The sequence below is a fragment of the Lissotriton helveticus genome, chromosome 1_1, assembly GCF_964261635.1.
Source record: "Lissotriton helveticus chromosome 1_1, aLisHel1.1, whole genome shotgun sequence".
Lineage (NCBI taxonomy): Eukaryota > Metazoa > Chordata > Amphibia > Caudata > Salamandridae > Lissotriton > Lissotriton helveticus.
Window position 1 is genome coordinate 1390583868 of NC_136057.1, and position 19157 is coordinate 1390603024.

Sequence of the window (19157 nt, forward strand, 5' to 3'; positions counted from 1 at the left end):
TTGACTTCTGTTGAAGACCAGTAAACTTCACTAAGATCTTTAAGCCATCCAGGATAAGATTTAGACCTGGGTTACCTCCCTCTCATTAATTCAAATGGAGAAAAATTAGTGGAATCTGTTAAAGCAACCCTATAATCCCACAAAGTTTTCATGATTTGAATTTCCCAAGATACATTGTTCTTACAAGCTAATTGGGATGCTCCCTTGAGAACTCTGTTATACCTCTCAATTAAGCCATTACCACTTGGGTTATACAAAGAAGTAGTTTTATGAATGACTCCACACTTCGTCAAGTAATTCACCATAGCATCCGAGGTAAATTGCACACCATTGTCACTGATTATGGTAGCAGGTGTACCTTCTGAGATGAAGACTTCATCAAAAAATGCAATGACAGTGTCTGTATCCAATTTTTTGATAATCTTAACAGGCAACTTTGAAAAAACATCCATTATAGAGATGACAAATTTCTCTGAACTACCTACCGGACCCATAATGTCTACAGCAACACACTCCCAAGGAGCATTGGGACATACAAAATCAGCCATAGGAGGCCTGAGGGTTTTTAGGGTCTTGTCAGCTGAAGAACATCGATTACAATCTCTGACCATTCTCTCTACTGAAATGTCTATGCCTGGCCACCAGAATCTACTCTTAACTATACATTTGGTTTCGAAAATACCTAAATGTCCTTCATGTCACAAAGCAAGTATTTTTTCTCTCAATAGGGAAGGTGGAACGATCATGAGAGTTCCACCAACAACAGACAACTCATTTCTGAGCTCCCAGAAAGGTTTAACTTCACCAATTTCAATTTTTCGAGGCCAACCATTCATGACATATTCTAGTACAGCTTTTAAGCTACTATCCTTAGTCATAGAGTCCTGCCATTCCTCTTTTGTAAAGGATTCAGTTCCATTGTCCCAAACCAATGCTACTTGGAACTCATCCATCAAATCATCCTGATTCTCAACCATTTGTACAGGTAACCTCGAGAGAAAATCAGCCACTGCATTTTTCTTGCCAGGTAAGTATTCAACCTTATATAAAAAATCCAACGGTCTCATTGAAATACGTGCCAACCTGGCCGACACATTTATCATACCTACATTGGACAACACTTTAACGAGGGGTTTGTGATCTGTTCTTATGATGATCTCCGAGCACCATACAAAAGTGTGTAAATGTTCCAGTGCCCAAGCTAGTGCTTCCCGTTCAATAACTGCATAACGTGATTTAGCTGGAGATAAGGACCTGGAAGCATAAGCAACAATGGACTCTTTACCCATAGTATCAACTTGCGAGAATACCGCACCAATGCCTGTGCCACTGGCATCTGTGGTGATGATGTTTTTGCCGTGGGTATCAAAACCTTGGAGTGCTGGTGCAGAAATAATGGCATTCTTAATGTCAGTAAATTCTTCTTCACAAACCTCTGACCATGAAAATGTAGTCTTGGATTTCAATAACTCTCTAATATTGAAAGTCCTGCTGGAAAAATTCTCTATGAATTTTGAAAAGAACTCCACTAACCCTAAGAATGATTTAACTTCATCTTTGTTTATAGGGCTGGGAGCATCCGAAATAGCAGATACCATTTTTTTCTTGGGGAAAATTCCAGCAGCACTAATTTCATGTCCTAAGTAGGTAACTCTAACTCTGTCAGCAGCGAACTTACACTTTGAAGGTTCAATGGTTAATCCGAACTTACTCAAAAGGCCTATAACATGAAACAGTTTCTCTCTATGATCAAGGCAATTCCGTCCCATAATCAGGATATCATCTTGAAAAATTAGTACATGCTTTAGATCACCAAATATATTATGCATTAAACGCTGGAAAACCCAGCCGCGGAAGCAAGGCCAAAAGGCATCCTAGTGTAACGAAAGAACCCAACATGTGAAATGAAAGTAGTTAAGTCTCTGCAGGAATCCACTAGGGGAATTTGATGGTATGCCTGTGACAAGTCAATTGTAGAAAATACTTGCATCCCCTTGGTTTTTGTAATCATTTAGTTAATTTTAGGTATTGGGAACTGATCTACTAGTATGTTCTCATTTAAATGTCTTAAATCTATGCATAACCTGAGTTTGCCATTGGCTTTTCTGACTGCGACCAATGGAGAAACCCACTGTGAAGCTTCCACGTGTTCAATGACACCTTTTTCTACTAGAGTCAACAATTCCTTCTCCACATCATCTCTTACAGAGAAAGGAATGTTGCGTAATTTGTGAACTTTTGAAGAAGCATCAGGTTTAAGACGAATTAGATGTTCAAAACCATTGATCTTAGCTAATTTGCCAGAAAATACATTAGGAAACTTTTCGCCTAACATTTTGTACAAAGATTCTCCTTGATCCAACACTAGAACTTGCTCAATGCCATTAGGGTCTAAAATAATGTTTAGTTTCCTTTGGTCTTTCCAACCAAAGACTGATGGACCTTTTTCCGAGATGTATAATTTGCATTGAACACTTCTATTTTTAAACCTGAAAATCAAATTTCTGTAACCAAGGAGATCTATTGGTTCCCCATTATAACTCACCGGTGCAATGTCAGGTTGAAGTAATTCTTGTCCTAGTTTCATGACACATTTTTCCACCCAGACTGACTCATTAACAATGGTAAACGGAGCACCTGAATCTGCAGCGATATGAATGTTAACACCCCAACAGACAAATCACACATTGGTTTACTCGAGTCATTATCATGTAAAATGTTGAGAACCACCTTATTCATAGAGTCCGGGGATTCATCATCAGCGTCATCATTATTTGAAGAAAAGGAACCTTCTTCAATGCACTTGACTTTTTCTTTCCTGAAGTTCCTAGCATGGTATACCTTAGAAAAATGACCTACTTTCTTGGAAATGGAACATCTTTGTCTCAAAGCCGGGCAGCTTCTAGCATTTGCTAAATGATTCTTACTGTCGCATCGAAAACACTTGAATGTTTTGTCATTATATAGAGCTTTCTTCTTGGGAAAATTCATGAAAGATTTGACCTTGCTCCTGTTAGATATAATCCAAGCTACAGTATCCAGTTGACTGTCCTCAGAGTTTTCTTTTTTAAGAACTTTTGCACAATTACCTGAAAGTTCTGCTTTCCTAGCCACCGCCAAAACATCTTTTAAAGCATTGTCTCCATTGACCCATAACCTATCTTGGATCGAAGAATCATAGGCGTGCATCACCACTTGGTCCCTGATTAATTCTTCCTCTAGGGAACCAAATTTACAATCAATGGCCAATTTTTGGAGAGCTGTTACAAAGTCATCAAAGGTCTAATTTTTAAGCTGTTTCCTTCGAAAAAATTTGTAACGGGTGACACCAATACAGTCTTTTGGAGAGAAATAATTATCAAGTTGTCTTATGGCTTGATTGAAAACATGGTCATCCCCTGAAACGGTATCTTTGTTCAATTTATTGTAGACCCTTAAACCTTCAGGACCTAAACTATGCATCAAAAGACCCTTCTTCCTATCAGCAGATAACTTGTTCGCATGGTCAATGGTGAATAAATAATTTATGAAGTATTCTTTCCATTGCAACCATGGAACTGGGGGATCTCCAGGGATACATAGAAATTCTTTGGGAGGATTAATAGTAATATTCGTTACAGGTGCAGACATAGTTAAGAACGGTAAAATAGGAATATGCAAACTTTGTAATCCAAGAAAACGTTAAAGTACCTGTGAAAAAACAAAGGTTAAAGACTAAAGAACATTGATAAACATAAGGTTACAATTGTCCTATTCGGTGATAAACACGTGAAAGTACAATTTCAAACACTCATAAATATAAATGTGCCAGAAATAGAATAAACAGAAAATACACAGGAGCACTTGAGCAAATAAACTGTGCAAGTCATTGGAATAACTTGCAATGAAAGAATAATAATAAAAAAAAAAATTGCCGGTGGTACCGATGTTGAACAGAAGAAGGCAATGGTGTATGCCTAATGTTTCTTGAAGAAAACTGCTGGAATCCAAGAGTAGTGACAAAATCGACCATAAACGTGAGAAATCCTTAAACTGGAATGACAGTACAGTAATTATACCAATTACATCGTAGAAATTCCATGAAACGAGGACCTCACAACCAAAAGAAGGGTTTATGATAAGAATTTCCAATATGTCCGGCGCAGCACAATCAATAAAGATCTCACCTCAGAACGGTTACAATCACCGTTGTGTACTGTAACCACAGCCCCCAGGTCGCAGGATTGTTGCCCGGTGCACCAAAATCGAAGGAAAAGGCTCCTCTTACCGCTCGCTGAAGGCTTATGTGGTAGAAGGGGTTAACGCCGCTAGGTGGGCGTAACCGAAAATGTACCACAGTCACAAGTAGAAGGAGCGTCAGAGTGAGCCAAAGCGTGCAGCGGAAACGGAACAACACCTTTTGGGGCGGGATTATCCAAAGAAGAGTGACGGTAGACCGATCGGAGGAAGAAAACTCCGGAACAAATCCTGAGCCGATGAAGGAAATGAAGGCAGCGCGGTTGAAAGTAGGAATAACTCGAGGCAGCAAAAATCCAGCAGTCAAAATAAATCCGCATGGGCTCAATCCGGTTAAGATCCTTGTCGCCATAAAAGTAAGTGTAGTGAATACACTTAAACAGGTTAGTAGATCATAAATATGCTCAGGCTAGGCGCTATGGGGAGGGAGACCGCCCTGGAAGGACGCTAGCCACTATGCTTCGGAAACCTAGAGGTGCGGAATATATATTGGAATTGAAAGTTGAAACTGGTGAACTTATCAGGGCGCTGCATGATATATTGCACACTATGGAAGAATATTATGAGACGCTGTACACCTCCAGGGTGCAACCGGAGGACCAGGTAATCACAGACTACCTAGACACGATAGCGCTGGCGTGGTTCAACAATGGGGCGCGGGAGTACATGGATCTTCCGATAACGCAAGAGGACATACGAATGACCATAGCTAGCATGCCCTCAGGTAAAGCGCCTGGGCCTGATGGTCTCACAGCGTCGTTCTATAAGGAATACGCCGACATCCATGTCCCCAGGCTACACAAGCTGTACATGGAAGCGATTGAGACTGGGAGTCTTCCCCCGTCGCTTCGGGAAGCCATGATCATTACACTCCTAAAGCCGAACAAGGACCCAACGTGCCCGGACTCGTACAGGCCGCTGTCCCTGATAAATCTCGACGCCAAGATTTATGCTAAACTTCTGGCGGAACGACTGAAACCAATGTTGCCCCAGCTAGCACTGTCGGATCAGTCGGGATTTGTAATAGGTAGATCCACCTCCCACAACCTGCGCACCCTGTTCGGATTACTTCATTACCTGGACCCAAAGGTTCAGGCCGCAGCTGCCTTGTTGGATGCCACTAAGGCTTTCGACTCTCTTGAATGGAAGTTCCTACAGGCGCTATTCACCAGAATGGGATTCAGCAGGTTATTCATTCAGAAAATTAGCATCCTCTCTAATTGCCCCACGGCTAGAGTGAAGGTAAATGGGCAAGTCTCGCAGCCTATACGGATTACGAGGGGGACCAGGCAGGGCTGCCCCTTATCGCCACTGTTATTTGCCATCGCCACAGAACCGCTAGCGGCAAGATTAAGGCAACATAACACCTCCAGGGGGCTACTAGTGTCTATGTACGCAGACGATATAACAATATTTATGCAGAATCCAGCGGACAATTTTGACCCTCTCATGAGAGAACTAGTGCGGTATAGTGGTCTGACTGGCATAAACATTAACTGGTCTAAATCCACACTGCTGCCACTGACAGATGGCACGGCTAAATGTCACACTGAATTCCCCATAACTTGGGTAGAAGATGAGGTAAAATATCTAGGAATTCACATCAGTCGCTCGATACAGGACCTGTGGCATGTGAATTATGGCGTTGCGGTGGAGTGGCACGAGGCCAAGGTTAAAAAGTGGGTAACCCTGCCGCTATCCCTGACGGGGCGTATAGCCATAACAAAAATGGTTGTCTTACCAAAATGTTTGTATCTATTTGCGAACATACCCCTACCGCTTACGCTCTCCTTCTTCAAACGCATACCTTCCGCGATTTTGGAACTGATATGGGCCGACAAACAGCCTAGAGTTCAGTGGAAAGTGCTAACGCTGCCTTTCCGTCAAGGCGGCCTAGCTGGCCCGGACTTTGAATTATATGCTTACTGCGCCCAGGCCCAATACCTGCACTACTGGCAGCATCCGATCCCGTATCAGCCACACGTGGCGATCGAGAAGGACGTGTCGGCACTTGACTACGACGCTCTATCGTAAATGTAAGCGTTCGCCGGAGGGCGTGGACAGGGTGGAAACGGTGAGGTGGGCTTGGCAAAATATAGCGAAGCGGGCAGAAATTGCTGAATTATACGCCCCGTCCATGCCGCTGAGTGGTAATCCGCTACTAGGACCTTTGCGAGACACGGCAATATCAGAGAGAGCGCGCAGATGTGGTTTGTCGGTTGCAAGTGACCTTTACCCAGACGACACGTTCGTGACGCTGGAGGAAATCTGCGAATCAGAGGTACCCACGGCTTCTGAGTTACTCCTCTACTACCAATTGCGAGCGGCATGTAAGGCCAGATACCCGATGTTTCCGGCAGTGCCCCCATCGCTCTCGGCGCTAGAGAACATATTAACTAATAGCTCCTCGAGCAAACTGATTACCCGGATCTATAAAATTACGCAAGACACGGCGCCGTGGATATGACCTAGTTTGAAAATGCATTGGGAGGCAGAGGCGGGAATCAGCATATCAGATAAACAATGGACGTTCTGCTGCACCCAGCTCGAAAACTTGTCGCCTAATTACAGGCTGAGATTAATCCACTTTAACTTCCTGCATAGAACGTACCGCACGCCTGCGCAACTCTTTAAGATGGGGTTGCTGGCTGAGGCTAGGTGTTGGAGATGTGGAGCTGAGGATGCCAGTTTCTTTCACCTAACATGGCAATGCGCGCCCATAAATTGCTATTGGGCCGAGGTATTTACGAAGCTGGGACAAATTGTAGGGGAACAGTTGGCTCCTGATCCGCTTATGGCCCTACTGGGAATTGTGGCAAACATACCGAGTGCTTCAAGAAAATTAGCCGCCTTATTACTCTTGCTAGCGAAAAGACAGATTGCACTACATTGGAAGCAGAAGGCCCCTCCGAAGACGGCGGGCTGGATTAATTCTGCGCTATACTGTAGAGATCAACTAACCACCTATTGGGAACTTCTACCTCTGAGATCTAGACCTGCTGATATCTGGCAGCCCCTGACGACCTGGTTGACTGGGGAAGAGATGGACGAGTGAAGCAGCTGGTGAATTGGGTGAGTGACTGAGTTTGGAAGGCAGGTGGACTGTATGGAGATTAGAACGCCGAGAGTGGTAGAAACAATGGGGAGGTGATTAAATGGTTTAGCGGTGCGTGTGGATGGGCGCTGAACGTGGGACTGACTGTGGATGACTGGCTGTGGTGAGCGACGCGGGGTTACCTGGTGGACTGGACCCCCCCTTTGAGAGGTGCCTTACGACAAACTTGTGGTGATGACATTTTATACTTCGAATTGACGAATTGATCGCTTAAATGCACACATCGCTTTTAGTTTGGTTGTATAAGTTCTGGTTAAACTCATACTGAACGACATGTACAAGTGTGAAACAACGCGACCACATGGCGTGGTCCTGATGCTACTACTAATGCTGCCTGCCTCCGGGTTGTTGGCTAAATAGTGGTGTAACCACTTGTGTCACTTAATAAAGGTTTTGAAACTTAAAAAAAAAAAAAAAAAAACAGGTTAGTAGATAAAAGTATTTTTTCCGAAAAGTAACCGAATACAACCAAGGCGTGTTGCACCACGGCAAACAAGGCTCTCAATAACTGCTATTACAACATTCACAGTTTAAACAATGAATATTACTGTTACAGTAGTGCGAGGTAAACAAAGCGCGAGATGACTATTTTAAAGGAAAACACCGTCTGGTCTCTGCTTGTCCACGTGCTCTGCCCAGCCAGTCGAGTCACGCGAACAAGCAGACACTACAATAACCTGAAAATAAAGGTGACAAGAAAAAAAAACATGAGAAGATTTATCAACGCTACTGATAGACCTCCACCAAAATTGGCCACTTACCACACACCCACAAACTAGTGTGGTATACTTTTGTGTCCTACAAAAGTTTCCCCCGCCCTGAAGAAGACCTTCCATCAAAATATCTCATGGTTCCCCCACGAAGGTAGAAACGCGTCAGCACCACCTCCCCGAGGGCAAGAACAATCATCTCCAAATATTGCGCTAAAGGACAGACAGTCTAAGCTCTATTAAATTGGCATAGACAAGGATTATTATATTTACACTCTGACCTCACCAGGACCACACACTAAAGAAGTATCGTGGAGAGAGAGTAGATAGGTTCCGATACACAAAAGCATAGTAGGACATATAAGATCTATTAAAGTCCATAAATATCCAGGTTGACGTGTTTGTGACATTTATTTATAAAGTTCTGTATAGTGCGAACGTGACCCAAGCGGGTATCTGAGCGCTTTACAGATGTACCGAGGTACAAACAGAGTTGCAGGTAAAACAACAACAACAATGATAAGCAAGGTAATGGAGACAATAGAGGGGCAATAAAATATGCAAGAGGTCCATTTTAGAACTCATTAATTAGTTTCTCTGTGTGTTGTGATTTGGACGTAGCAGATACATTTGTTGATTTGTTTATGTTTCAGTCTTGTCTCCAACAATGCATTAACTGTTTTGCTTGTCATAATGTACTATTTCACTGTTGCTTTTAAATAAAAAGTTTGATACAGCAAATGTGTATGGCATACGAGTAAAGAAAATTGGTATCACCTACGTTCGAGGCAGCCATGGGTTTTGTGATAGAGGAAGGAGAGTACAAAAAGTAACAACCCAGGATCATACTAGGCTTTCGCCAGCTCCAAAACGTGGTGGAATATGTGGATATTAGAAGAGTCTAACCTTAAGCCCTGTGGCAATAGCTGCTAGTGGGGTAGTGCCCACCAGGTCAAGCTCAGGTTTGGCATAAGGTAGGCGGGCATCTGGATGGTACCAATGATATGCAGACTGTGCCTCAGTGACAAGCAAGTACATCTGGAAGAAAAGAACAGCAAACCCACCCCGGTCGTAGGGAAGAATAAGGGTATTCTGAGCAATTTGTGGCCTGCCCAAATATATTTTTAAAAGGGGACTACATAGTGTGAGAAAGAAGGAGTTCGTCAAGGAGATGGGTATATTCAAGAACAAATAAAGTGGGGGAGAACAAGCATTTTAATAATGATAATCTGGATTAAGGAAGTCGAATCCAACATTCAATTTATACTGAAAGCTTATCATTGTCAGGGCCGTAGTTTAGGCAAACCATCTGCTCCTTGTCTCTATGGAAAATTATGCCCAAATATTTAGTCGAGCCCTCACACCATTTGAGAGAGTATATTTACAAGGAATAGGATTAGGGACATCTGTGACGGGGGAAAAGCTCTGATTTTGCCCAGTTAACGTGTAGACACTTTGACTGTTTTTCCTTGAAAAATGTTCTATGTATTTCTATGGAGAGAAATGACGTTATTGGTTAACAGGTAAGTACTTTGTTGTGGGAGTTTGTATTCTAGGGTTAGAACCAGGGTTCCCCCAGGGCAAAGGATGCACTCTTGAAACACCCTCAGCGGCACTAGGGCAGCCGGGTGCAGAGTGCTGAGGCCCAATGTTATCCAATGGGTGATATGGGGGCCACCGGTTGGCGGCGGTTCATGAGCAGGCCAGAGGGTTGTGGTAGCAAAGCTCGTGGTTTTAGGCTCAGGGCAAATGGGGATCCGAGTTAGCACCTAAAGTACACCCGCAGCTGTACAGGGGCGGCTGGGTGCAGGGTGATGTTTTGGCGTCAGGTGCCCAGTTGATTTCAATGGGGATTCTCTGGTTGCAACAGAGACTGCAGGTTCGGGGACGAAGATCTTTTGGAGGTGATCACCGGTTGGAGAGGTAAGTTGGGATGCCTTGGGATGCCTGGGGACACTGGGACACCGTCGGTTGGGCCACCCAAGGCCGTGGGACGTCGGGTGGATGGGTGTATTTATGCATCAGGTTTTCTTACCAGCTCCGGTCGCGGTCGAGGGGATCCTTCAGAAGGAGGCTGCAGGCTTCGCTTGGAGATTCGAGGCAAGTCGGAGATCACCAGATCTCAATTCAGGATCAGTGTGGAGACCTCCTCGTGGTGTTGGGCCACTCGAACTCAGGCCAGGGGTGTCGGGTGCAGAGTGGTGCATACTCACAGATTTGGCAAGAGCCAGAGTCTGTTGGTGAACAAATCCGGTGTTTGTGGGAGACAAAATCTTTCCTGTGGAATGCGGGGCAGGTCCTTCGGGTTCTTGAGGCTGCTGGCTGCAGTACACACCGGAATTTCGCTAGAGCAGGTTCAAGAAGGTGGGGACAGGCCGGTAGACCTTGGGCCAAGTCAGTGGGAGTCCTCCTCTTCTTAGATTCAGTATGGCTCTTCGGTCCTTCTTCTCGGTCAGTTATTGTCTGAGGAGGCAAAGTTCAGGGGTGCCCCATAATACTAGATTTATGGGTGTTACAGCTAAGTTAAGATTGGGACCAATGGGTCCCTTCCTTGGGGTAGGTACACCCCCTAGTATACCACCTTCCAGTGGGAGGGGGGCATATGCTTCACTCTGGTTGGCTGGGTCCCCCCATCTGCAAGATGGCGGGGACTGAGAGTAGTACTTCACCTCGCCTCCCCCTCCTGAGGGGTGGGGTTTTCAAAGGTGGGCACACCTCCCTTTCTCACTTGGTTTTCCCACTGATTCTCCTGCCCAAAGTGGGGGTCATAACCGGTGGGGCCCAGTTGCTGGAAGCAGCAAAGGCCTGGGGTAGCTCACAAATGCAGCAAGCCTTTGAAGCTTCCCCTTCGAAGACCCTGCCCATCCTGGGGGAGGAGGCCGGGCACCTCGTCCCAGGATGTGCATTGTTTGAGACCCCCGAGACCAGCAGGCTCTCGACCCAGGGGTCCAGAAACATGTCTGGTGGTGGCAGCTAGCAAGCAGCCACTCAGCCTATACACTAGTGTTAGGTCATTTTTCAGGGCGCATCTCTAAGATGCCCTCTTTGTGCATTTTTCATTAAATCCTACACTGGCATCAGTGTGGGTTTAATGTGCTGAGAAGTTTGATGCCAAACTTCCCAGTTTTTAGTAAAGCCATTATGGTACTGTGGAGTTCGTAATGACAAACTCCCAGCACCATATACACTTAATGGCATTACTGCACATATAATGTCTATGAAATTACTTAGACACTGTAGGGGTACAGGGCTCATGCACTTGTACCCTCACCACTGGTATAGTGCACCTAGCTAGAGAGGTGGCTGCTCTATGCCAGGGCAGTGGGTTGTAGGCATGGCATACAGGGACGTGTGCCATGTCAACTCTTCACTTTGTTCTGCACCAAAACACGCAGTCTGCAAAGGGCAGTGTGTGTATAAAGGTACAGGGCCTCGAAGGCTGGCATAATAAGTGCTGCAACGCTTAGAGGCCTTCCTGGCCACAGTGGCCTTGGTACCTGTGGTACCATTTACAAGGGGCTGACCTGTGGCAAAAGAATGCCAATTGGGTTTTGTCTTATTGCAGTTTTAGGGAAATGACATAGGTCCTGGATACCTGCTTGGCAGGAGCCCAGGGCACACTCTGTCAAAGTACATCAGCAGTTTAGCAAAAAGTGGGGGCAACTATGTAAAAAGAGGGCACTTTCTTAAAAACCAATTGGCCTGAGGAATTGCTAGAATAGCAAGAAACATGTCGACCTAAATAGAGGGTTGTAGGTATTGCGCCAGTCTGACGAGGAGCAGAACCCATATGATGAAGCATGACACCTAGCTTGCTGGGTGTGTGAGGGTTCTAGTTCCCAAGAGGGAAATTCCCCCCTTCCCTCTTGAATATCTTTCTCTCTACGCTATACATACACACAGGCCATTTACTTAGTCCTATCGGGGAACTTTATACTTCTTTTTGCTACTAGGAATTGGATTTGCCCCGGTGTAAGCGAGACCATAGCTATTTCTTTAAAATAGGACAAACATGAGGTCTCATCGGGATCCAACTGCGAAGTGTAAAGACGTGTTTAGTAGGACATTAATTCACAGAGAATATCTTTGTTGCTGGTAACATGGACACCAAGTGGAGTTTAGTGACACACTCTGGGCCCCGATTGGGGTGCAGGAGTTGGGCTAAAGTGCGGCGGGGGCTTTCCCCCATGCCATATCTGCAGGCCCTGGAGTATTTACCCAGATAGGTAGTTTCTCTCTCACAGCTAGGTCCTGGAATTCCACAATAAGGGCTGAACATCTGTGAAGGGAGGGAGGAAGAGCATGTTGGGAGTCGGGACATTCTTTAGCAATGAGTTCGCCCTACATGCACAACAGGCTATTGTGGATGTTGCGTAGTACCCCTGTGTGTTTCATAAAGCAGATTCCACTGATGTACGCCATGAAGACATCCCATTACACAGCATGACCAAACACAGCCCAAATTGAATTCAAAATATACAAGGATGGAGTCGGGAAGTTCGGAACGAAAAACCACATCCAATAGAGCTGTACCAGGGAAGGATCTTCGATGCTTCCCTCCTCCACCGTAGGGGAACTCTATCACCAGCTTAACTGGGGCATAATCGGACTTTGTGAATGGCAACATTTGTGCAACACTGAGCCACAGACCAGCAGCACCCTTGGAAACATACTGGAGGAGGCTGGTTTAGTATATGGTGTACACTTATTTAAGTGAAGCAACCTGCTCAAATCTAGGCAACCCATATGGTGATTTTAGCAGTCTTAGGCAATAATAGAAAGCTCTCCAAGTGGTAGCTGTGGAATTCACTCTTCAGACTTATCCAGGAGTGTTAAGCACTTGTTTTACCAGGTATAATCATGTAGTGTAGGTTAAATGAAAAAGAACCACACAGTGTATATCTAAAAATATGCCTATTTAATACACACCACTCACTGATACATTGGTATATGTCCTACCTGGAGATATAAACACAAATACACAATACTACCTCAATTGCAATAGGTAATTAAGCACAAAATACAGTGGTCTCCAGTGGGAGACCAAACTATATTCTAAGAAAAGGGAATGCAAACTGCAACCAAAGTCCAGACTTGGACCAGGAGACTCAGAGGAGCTGGGATACAAGGAACCACCAATGGTAAGTACCCAGGAAGCCCACAGAGGCTGTGTGCAGAATAAAAACACAGCACCACACTCAGTAGAAGTCAACAGGAAATTTGTGGTTGCAGTTTTGAAGAAGGACCCTTCCCAGTGGACCATCAAGAAACCCTGTGGAAGACAGAAGGTTGGAGAGTCATCCCACCTACAGATACCCCAGGAACCAGGATACCTACACCAGGGAAGCCGGGTGCATAGGTGTGAAATGACGTCAGAAGCCACCGTAGACCACAATGGAGGACTTCAGAAAAGATGCCGCTGGCGAAGACTGTGCAAAAGTCAGGTGGAATCCAAGGGTGGATTCTTGCAGAGGAGAACCTACAAGCAGAGGGGACAGAGTATATGCTACTCGGAGGTGACCAGGAGGCACAAAATAGCAATGCCCACCAATGTCAGAAGGTTCAGGAGTGATGACTGGGACCTTGACGCTCCAGCTGTGAGGACCAGGAGATGCGGAGGAAGATCAGGAGCTGTGCATGAGCTGTCTCATGTTGGAAGTCGAGAACTAGGGGGCCGGTGTCTGGTGAGAGCACCAACAAGCCTTGACAGCTGCAAAAGGCGCAGAAATCGAAGAAGGAGCAACGTTGGGACCAGCAAGGTTCAAGAGACTCACCACAAGCAGGAGTTGAAGCAAGCCCCGAGCAAGCAGGGCAGCCCATTGGAGCAGGAGAGGAAACAGGTCTAAGGCACAGGAGTCACAAGAGGACCTCAAGCAGCTCACCAAAGATGAAGGCCCATGGTGCCGAAGATGGAGTGAGGACGCTGTTCTTGGCAGGAAGAGATGCTGGAGCTTCTTCTAGCCTGAAGATCTCTGGAGTGCACAGCCAACAAGCCTTGGCAAAGGCAAGTCAACAGTGCCCAGGATTTTGGTCCCAGCGGTTCAGACGAGGTATACAGGCCTCAAAATTGCAGAGAGAACAGGTCAGACTTCGAGGAGTCGCAGAACGACATACCCCTGCTACTTACCTACTTACCCTTGGGGTCACAACACCCCTATATGACTGCTTCCTGTGAGGAGAGGGCATAACACTGTCTCAGAGTTCCTAATTAAACCAAATTCAAGATAGTAGAATCCTTCTTTGTGGGTCACATCAGACAGCCCACCTTAGCGGTGTGACTGGCCCAGTGGGTTAGGAAGGAGGGTGCGGGCCGCCCCGGGTGTCATCACTGAGGGGGGTGACAAAATGGCAAAAATATGTATTTTAAACAAATTTTTGCCATTTTGTCAAGCCGGGGGTGACAAGAAATTTTCCACATCGGGTACCACCTGACCTCCCTACGTCCCTGGACTGGCCTGGTAGTGCACCACGCCTCCCCGTAAATCTAATTTCCCACCTGTCCTGGTGCAAAATGGACCTCAGAGCAGGGGGTAGCATTTCCCAGATATGGGGGAAGCTGCAGTCGCATATCAAAGGCGGACTTTGAAGTCCCTGGCCCTGAAATGCTAAATCACTAGCCATCCTGCTGGAGGAGGTGTGAACACCATCCTTTGGAGCAGGCATAGTTTCTGGCCTCAGAGAGTGTGGGCTCTCACCTGCAGGGGATCAGAAACCAGCCTTTGGTGGCAGGCTGGACTACACCAGGCAGCCACCACACTAGAGGCTGGTAGGTTTTCAGGGGGCACCTCTAAGGAGCCCTCTGGGTGCATGTCATTATAAATCCAATGCTGGAATCAGTATGGATTTATTAAGACAAGGTCTTTGATACCAAACACTAGGTTTCTTTGAAGCCATTATGTAGATGGGTAACTCATTACATACCTTACCAGGGCTTTCCTGTTCACTTGCAAAATCTAGTTGGCTGGACTACACATCACAGGGGTATATCTGTTCAGGCAGGTATACCTTCACATAGGATATAATGCACTCTGCCACAGGAATGTATTGCCTGCTGTATAGATGACTTGCATATATCATACGCAGTGACTTGGGAATGGCACTGAGGGTGTGTGCCATGTCGTGTTTTCATCATGGTTTGCACCATGTCACACAGTCTGCAGACAATTTGTATGGGGTCCCTTAGGGTGGCGTAAGACATGCTGCAGCCCTTAGTGACCTTCTGTGGTACTCCTGCCCTAGGTACCAGGGGGTACCATTTACTAGGGACTTACAAGGGTGCTACAGTATGTGCCAATTTGTATCACAATTTATCAGTTTCCCTCGTTTAGGGAAAGAGCATTGGCCCCAGGGACTGATCAGCAGGCTTCCAGCGCACTTCTAGTCGAAAACATCAGTGAGCAAAAAGTGGGGGGACCATGACAAAAACTGGCACTATCCTACACTTCCCCCCACCAACCCAAGTCTTTCTTTCACTGTAAAGTCCATTCCCTGCAGGGAGATGGACCACCTAAATTGTTTGGGGGTTTTCTCCTTTCATTTGCATAAGCCATCTGAGAGACCCTTGGTTGGTTTGAACTAGGAAGTGAGTACCAAACAGGTATGGTTGCAACTTCTTCAGGGACCAAACCACCGCAAAGGCTTCACTCCAACACAATTATCGGAGGAGTAACCTCCTGCTAATAAAAGGAACAGGCTGGTTCTAGCCATCATCATTGGTGTGAGATAGAACTGCCCCTATCCCATGCTCAGAAGCAACTGTCTGAACAATTAATTGCTTGCTATAGTCTGGAGCTTTCAGCATGGGTGCTGAGCACATAGCTTCCATCAGATTGTCAAAGACTTTAGAAAGCTCACTGTCCAGTTTACTTTCTTTGGTTGTTTCATTGAGGTGAACTCTGTCTGTGAGGGGTGTCATACCCCTTCACTAACCTCCTGTAGTACCCAGTCAAGCCAAGGAATGCCCTGGCTTGAGACTGGGTTTTTGGAGCTGCCCAGTTCAGAATAGTCTTGCCCCTTTGATTGTAAAGATTGAACTTGTCCTCCACCTACAAAGTGGCTCAAGTATACAACTGAGCCCTGTCCTATCTGGCACTTGCTTGCATTGATAGCAAGGCTTGCTTTCTTCAGAGCCTCAAGTACTTTCCCCATGTGGATCAGGTGATCTTGCAGGAGAGGCTATAGACAGCAATCTATCATCAAGATATGTTGCACTAAAAGACTCCAACACAGACAGGAATTTGTTCACCAACATTTGGCAAGTCGCAGGGGCTTTCTTTACACCAAATTGCATTACAGTGAACTGGTAATGCCCATCTGGGGTTGAGAACACCAATTTCTCTTTGGCTCCTGGGAACATTCCAATCTGCCAGTACTCAGATGTAAAATCAAAAGTACTGAGAAACTTAGCTTCCCCCAACCTGTCAATCAGTTCATCAGCTCTAGGAATTGGGTGTGCATCTGTCTTGGTTACTGCATTGAGGCCCCTATAATCCACACAACTCAACAATCCTACCAAGCGCAGGGCCATACTTTCCTTCCTTGAACACCCAGTCACCCACATCTGCTTTCAAGAAAATCACTTGTTTGCCAGTGATTGGCATAGACTAGACTATGTTCTAGAGCCTTTCTGCACCAATTCTTCACCTCCAACTCTACAAACACCATGAGAGTAGCGATTTTAGTATCCAGCTTCTTTCGAGAGAAAATAGGCCTCCAAACAAGCTGAAATTAGGGGTAGGATGTTTGCCTATTCAGTGTCACTAGGCTTCTATACCTTTACTTTGGGGACTACCTACAATCCTAACAAGGGTCAGGAACACTTTATACGTCATGGGGTGGCTGATGTGATGACTACTCAGGCCCGTCTTGTGATCTTAAGGGGTGACCCAAACTTGGTTTTCGATAATGACGACGGATATGCCCAATGACATTGTCAAGCAGGAGCCCTCTCCCAAGAAGTGCACTCTGGCAAAGAACATGGGTCTGGGTGACATTTGGTGTGCTCTACACCCACAAACACAAGACTACGTGTTTTACTCCCAAGGCACATAAAACATACGCCCAAATGGATCTCTTTTTAGGCCCGTCCAGCAAACAATGACAGGGCGGATGTTTCGATTTCCATTTTATGGGAAAGTCTAAAGGCGGTGATCAGGAGCGAGTTGATATCAAATTTTGCGGCGGACTATAAGCTCCGCAGGGACAAGAGGGAGCACTTATCCGATCAGATCCAGGAATTCAAGCACATTCATAAGCGCACGGACGCCTCTCAAGTCTGGTGGCAACTGGAGGCAACCTGTACATAACAGGCATATCTTGATCTGGATAGAGGAGAATACACTGTTCTTCAACTCTACCACTCTTATGTTGGTAGAGATAAGTGCGGATGCCTCCTGGCTAATAGACCATGGGTGCAGTGACCGGCTGCTGGAGTCCAGGCCGTGTTCGACGCTGGTGGTCTGGAACACACAGACTATTCCCATATCGCCGTTACCTTTCGAGAATTCTACAAAGAGTTATATACAGGGCAGGACCTAGCTGCAAATCGACTACGTAAACATCTCTAAGGCACCCATATACTGACGTTAACACCGGAACAGGCATTCAATCTCAACCACCTGATTTGGGTTGAGGAGGTCATTTTGATTATTGCTAGGCAGAAACTTCTTAAGTCACCGGGCCCTGATGGCTTTCTGACACTTTTTAATCAGACATTCTGCACGACCTCAGCACTCTTCCTTACCAGACTGTTTAATGCCAATAAAGATCCAGCCTCGATTCTGCCTTCTATGCTTGTGGCTTCCATTGGCATTATTCCAAAGCCCGGCAAGAAAAAAACACCATCACGTGTCCTACCAGCCGATATCTCTTCTAAATTTCGATCTCAAGCTATTCCCCAGCATCATAGCAGCACGTTTAGGCCCCCTTCTATCTGGGCCTCATTGCCCCCGATCAGGCGGGGTTTGTGTCCCACCGCCATTGTAGTGACAACACAAAGCGGATCCTGCACTTAAATGATAAGGCCCAATGTTCAAACCATGATCAAATGCTTTCGGCAGTAGACGTCGAGAAGGCATTCGATCAGGTCCATTGGCTCTTAAGAATTTTGAACTCGGTAACTGCTTTTGCTCATGGTTCCTCAGTAATTATGATCATCCAGTCACAACAGTTCTGGTGAATGGACAGGTATCAACCCTGTTCCCCTTCTGTAGAGGGACGCACCAGGGGTGCCCCTTTTCACCCATGCTGCTTGCATTATTTTGGAGTCTCTAGCCCAGAGAATCAGAGAAAATCCTGCTATTGAGAGGATTCCGTTTTTATAGGAATGTGGGTTTCTGTTGCAGTAGGCCCCCCACATTTTGCCAGATTTCTGAAGCACTTTGACTTGATGTGCCTGGAGTCCCTGCCAATCCAGTTACCATGGCCTATTTATTTTCCCAAAACTGTACATTTGGACCCACGATTGGCACCTTTCTGGCCACATGTAAGTCTCTTGTTAAAGGTACCATGGGTACCCAGAGCACTGTGACCAGAGAAGGCCTCTAAGGGCTGCAGCACATACTGTGCCACCCTTAGAGGTCCTGTACCTTACACACATACTGCCATTGCAGGCTGCGTGTTTTGATGCAGAGAAAAGTGAAGAGTCGACATGGCACACATACTTGTGTGCAATGCCTGCAACCCACTGCCTATGGTATAGGCAAGTCACACCTCTAACTGGGTGCACTATACCACTACTGAGGGTACAGTTGCAAGTCCATTCTTAGTCATTGTAAGTGCAGTAAAGCCATAAAGAGTATATGGTCTGGGAGTTTGTCGTTACTAACTCCACAGCACTATAATGGATTTACTGAATTCTGGGAAGTTTGGTAGCAAACTTCTCAGCAAAATATATCTACACTGATGCTGGTGTGGGATTAATTATATAATGCACTCGGAGAGCAACTTAGAGATGCCCCCTGAAAAACAACCAGCCTCTGGTGGGTTTCCTGACTGATAAACACCAGCCTGCCACCACGAGACAAGTTTCTGGACCCCTGGTGTGGGAGCCTTCGCTCCCTGGGCCCAGAAATAAAGCCTTTCCTGGGTGGAGGTGT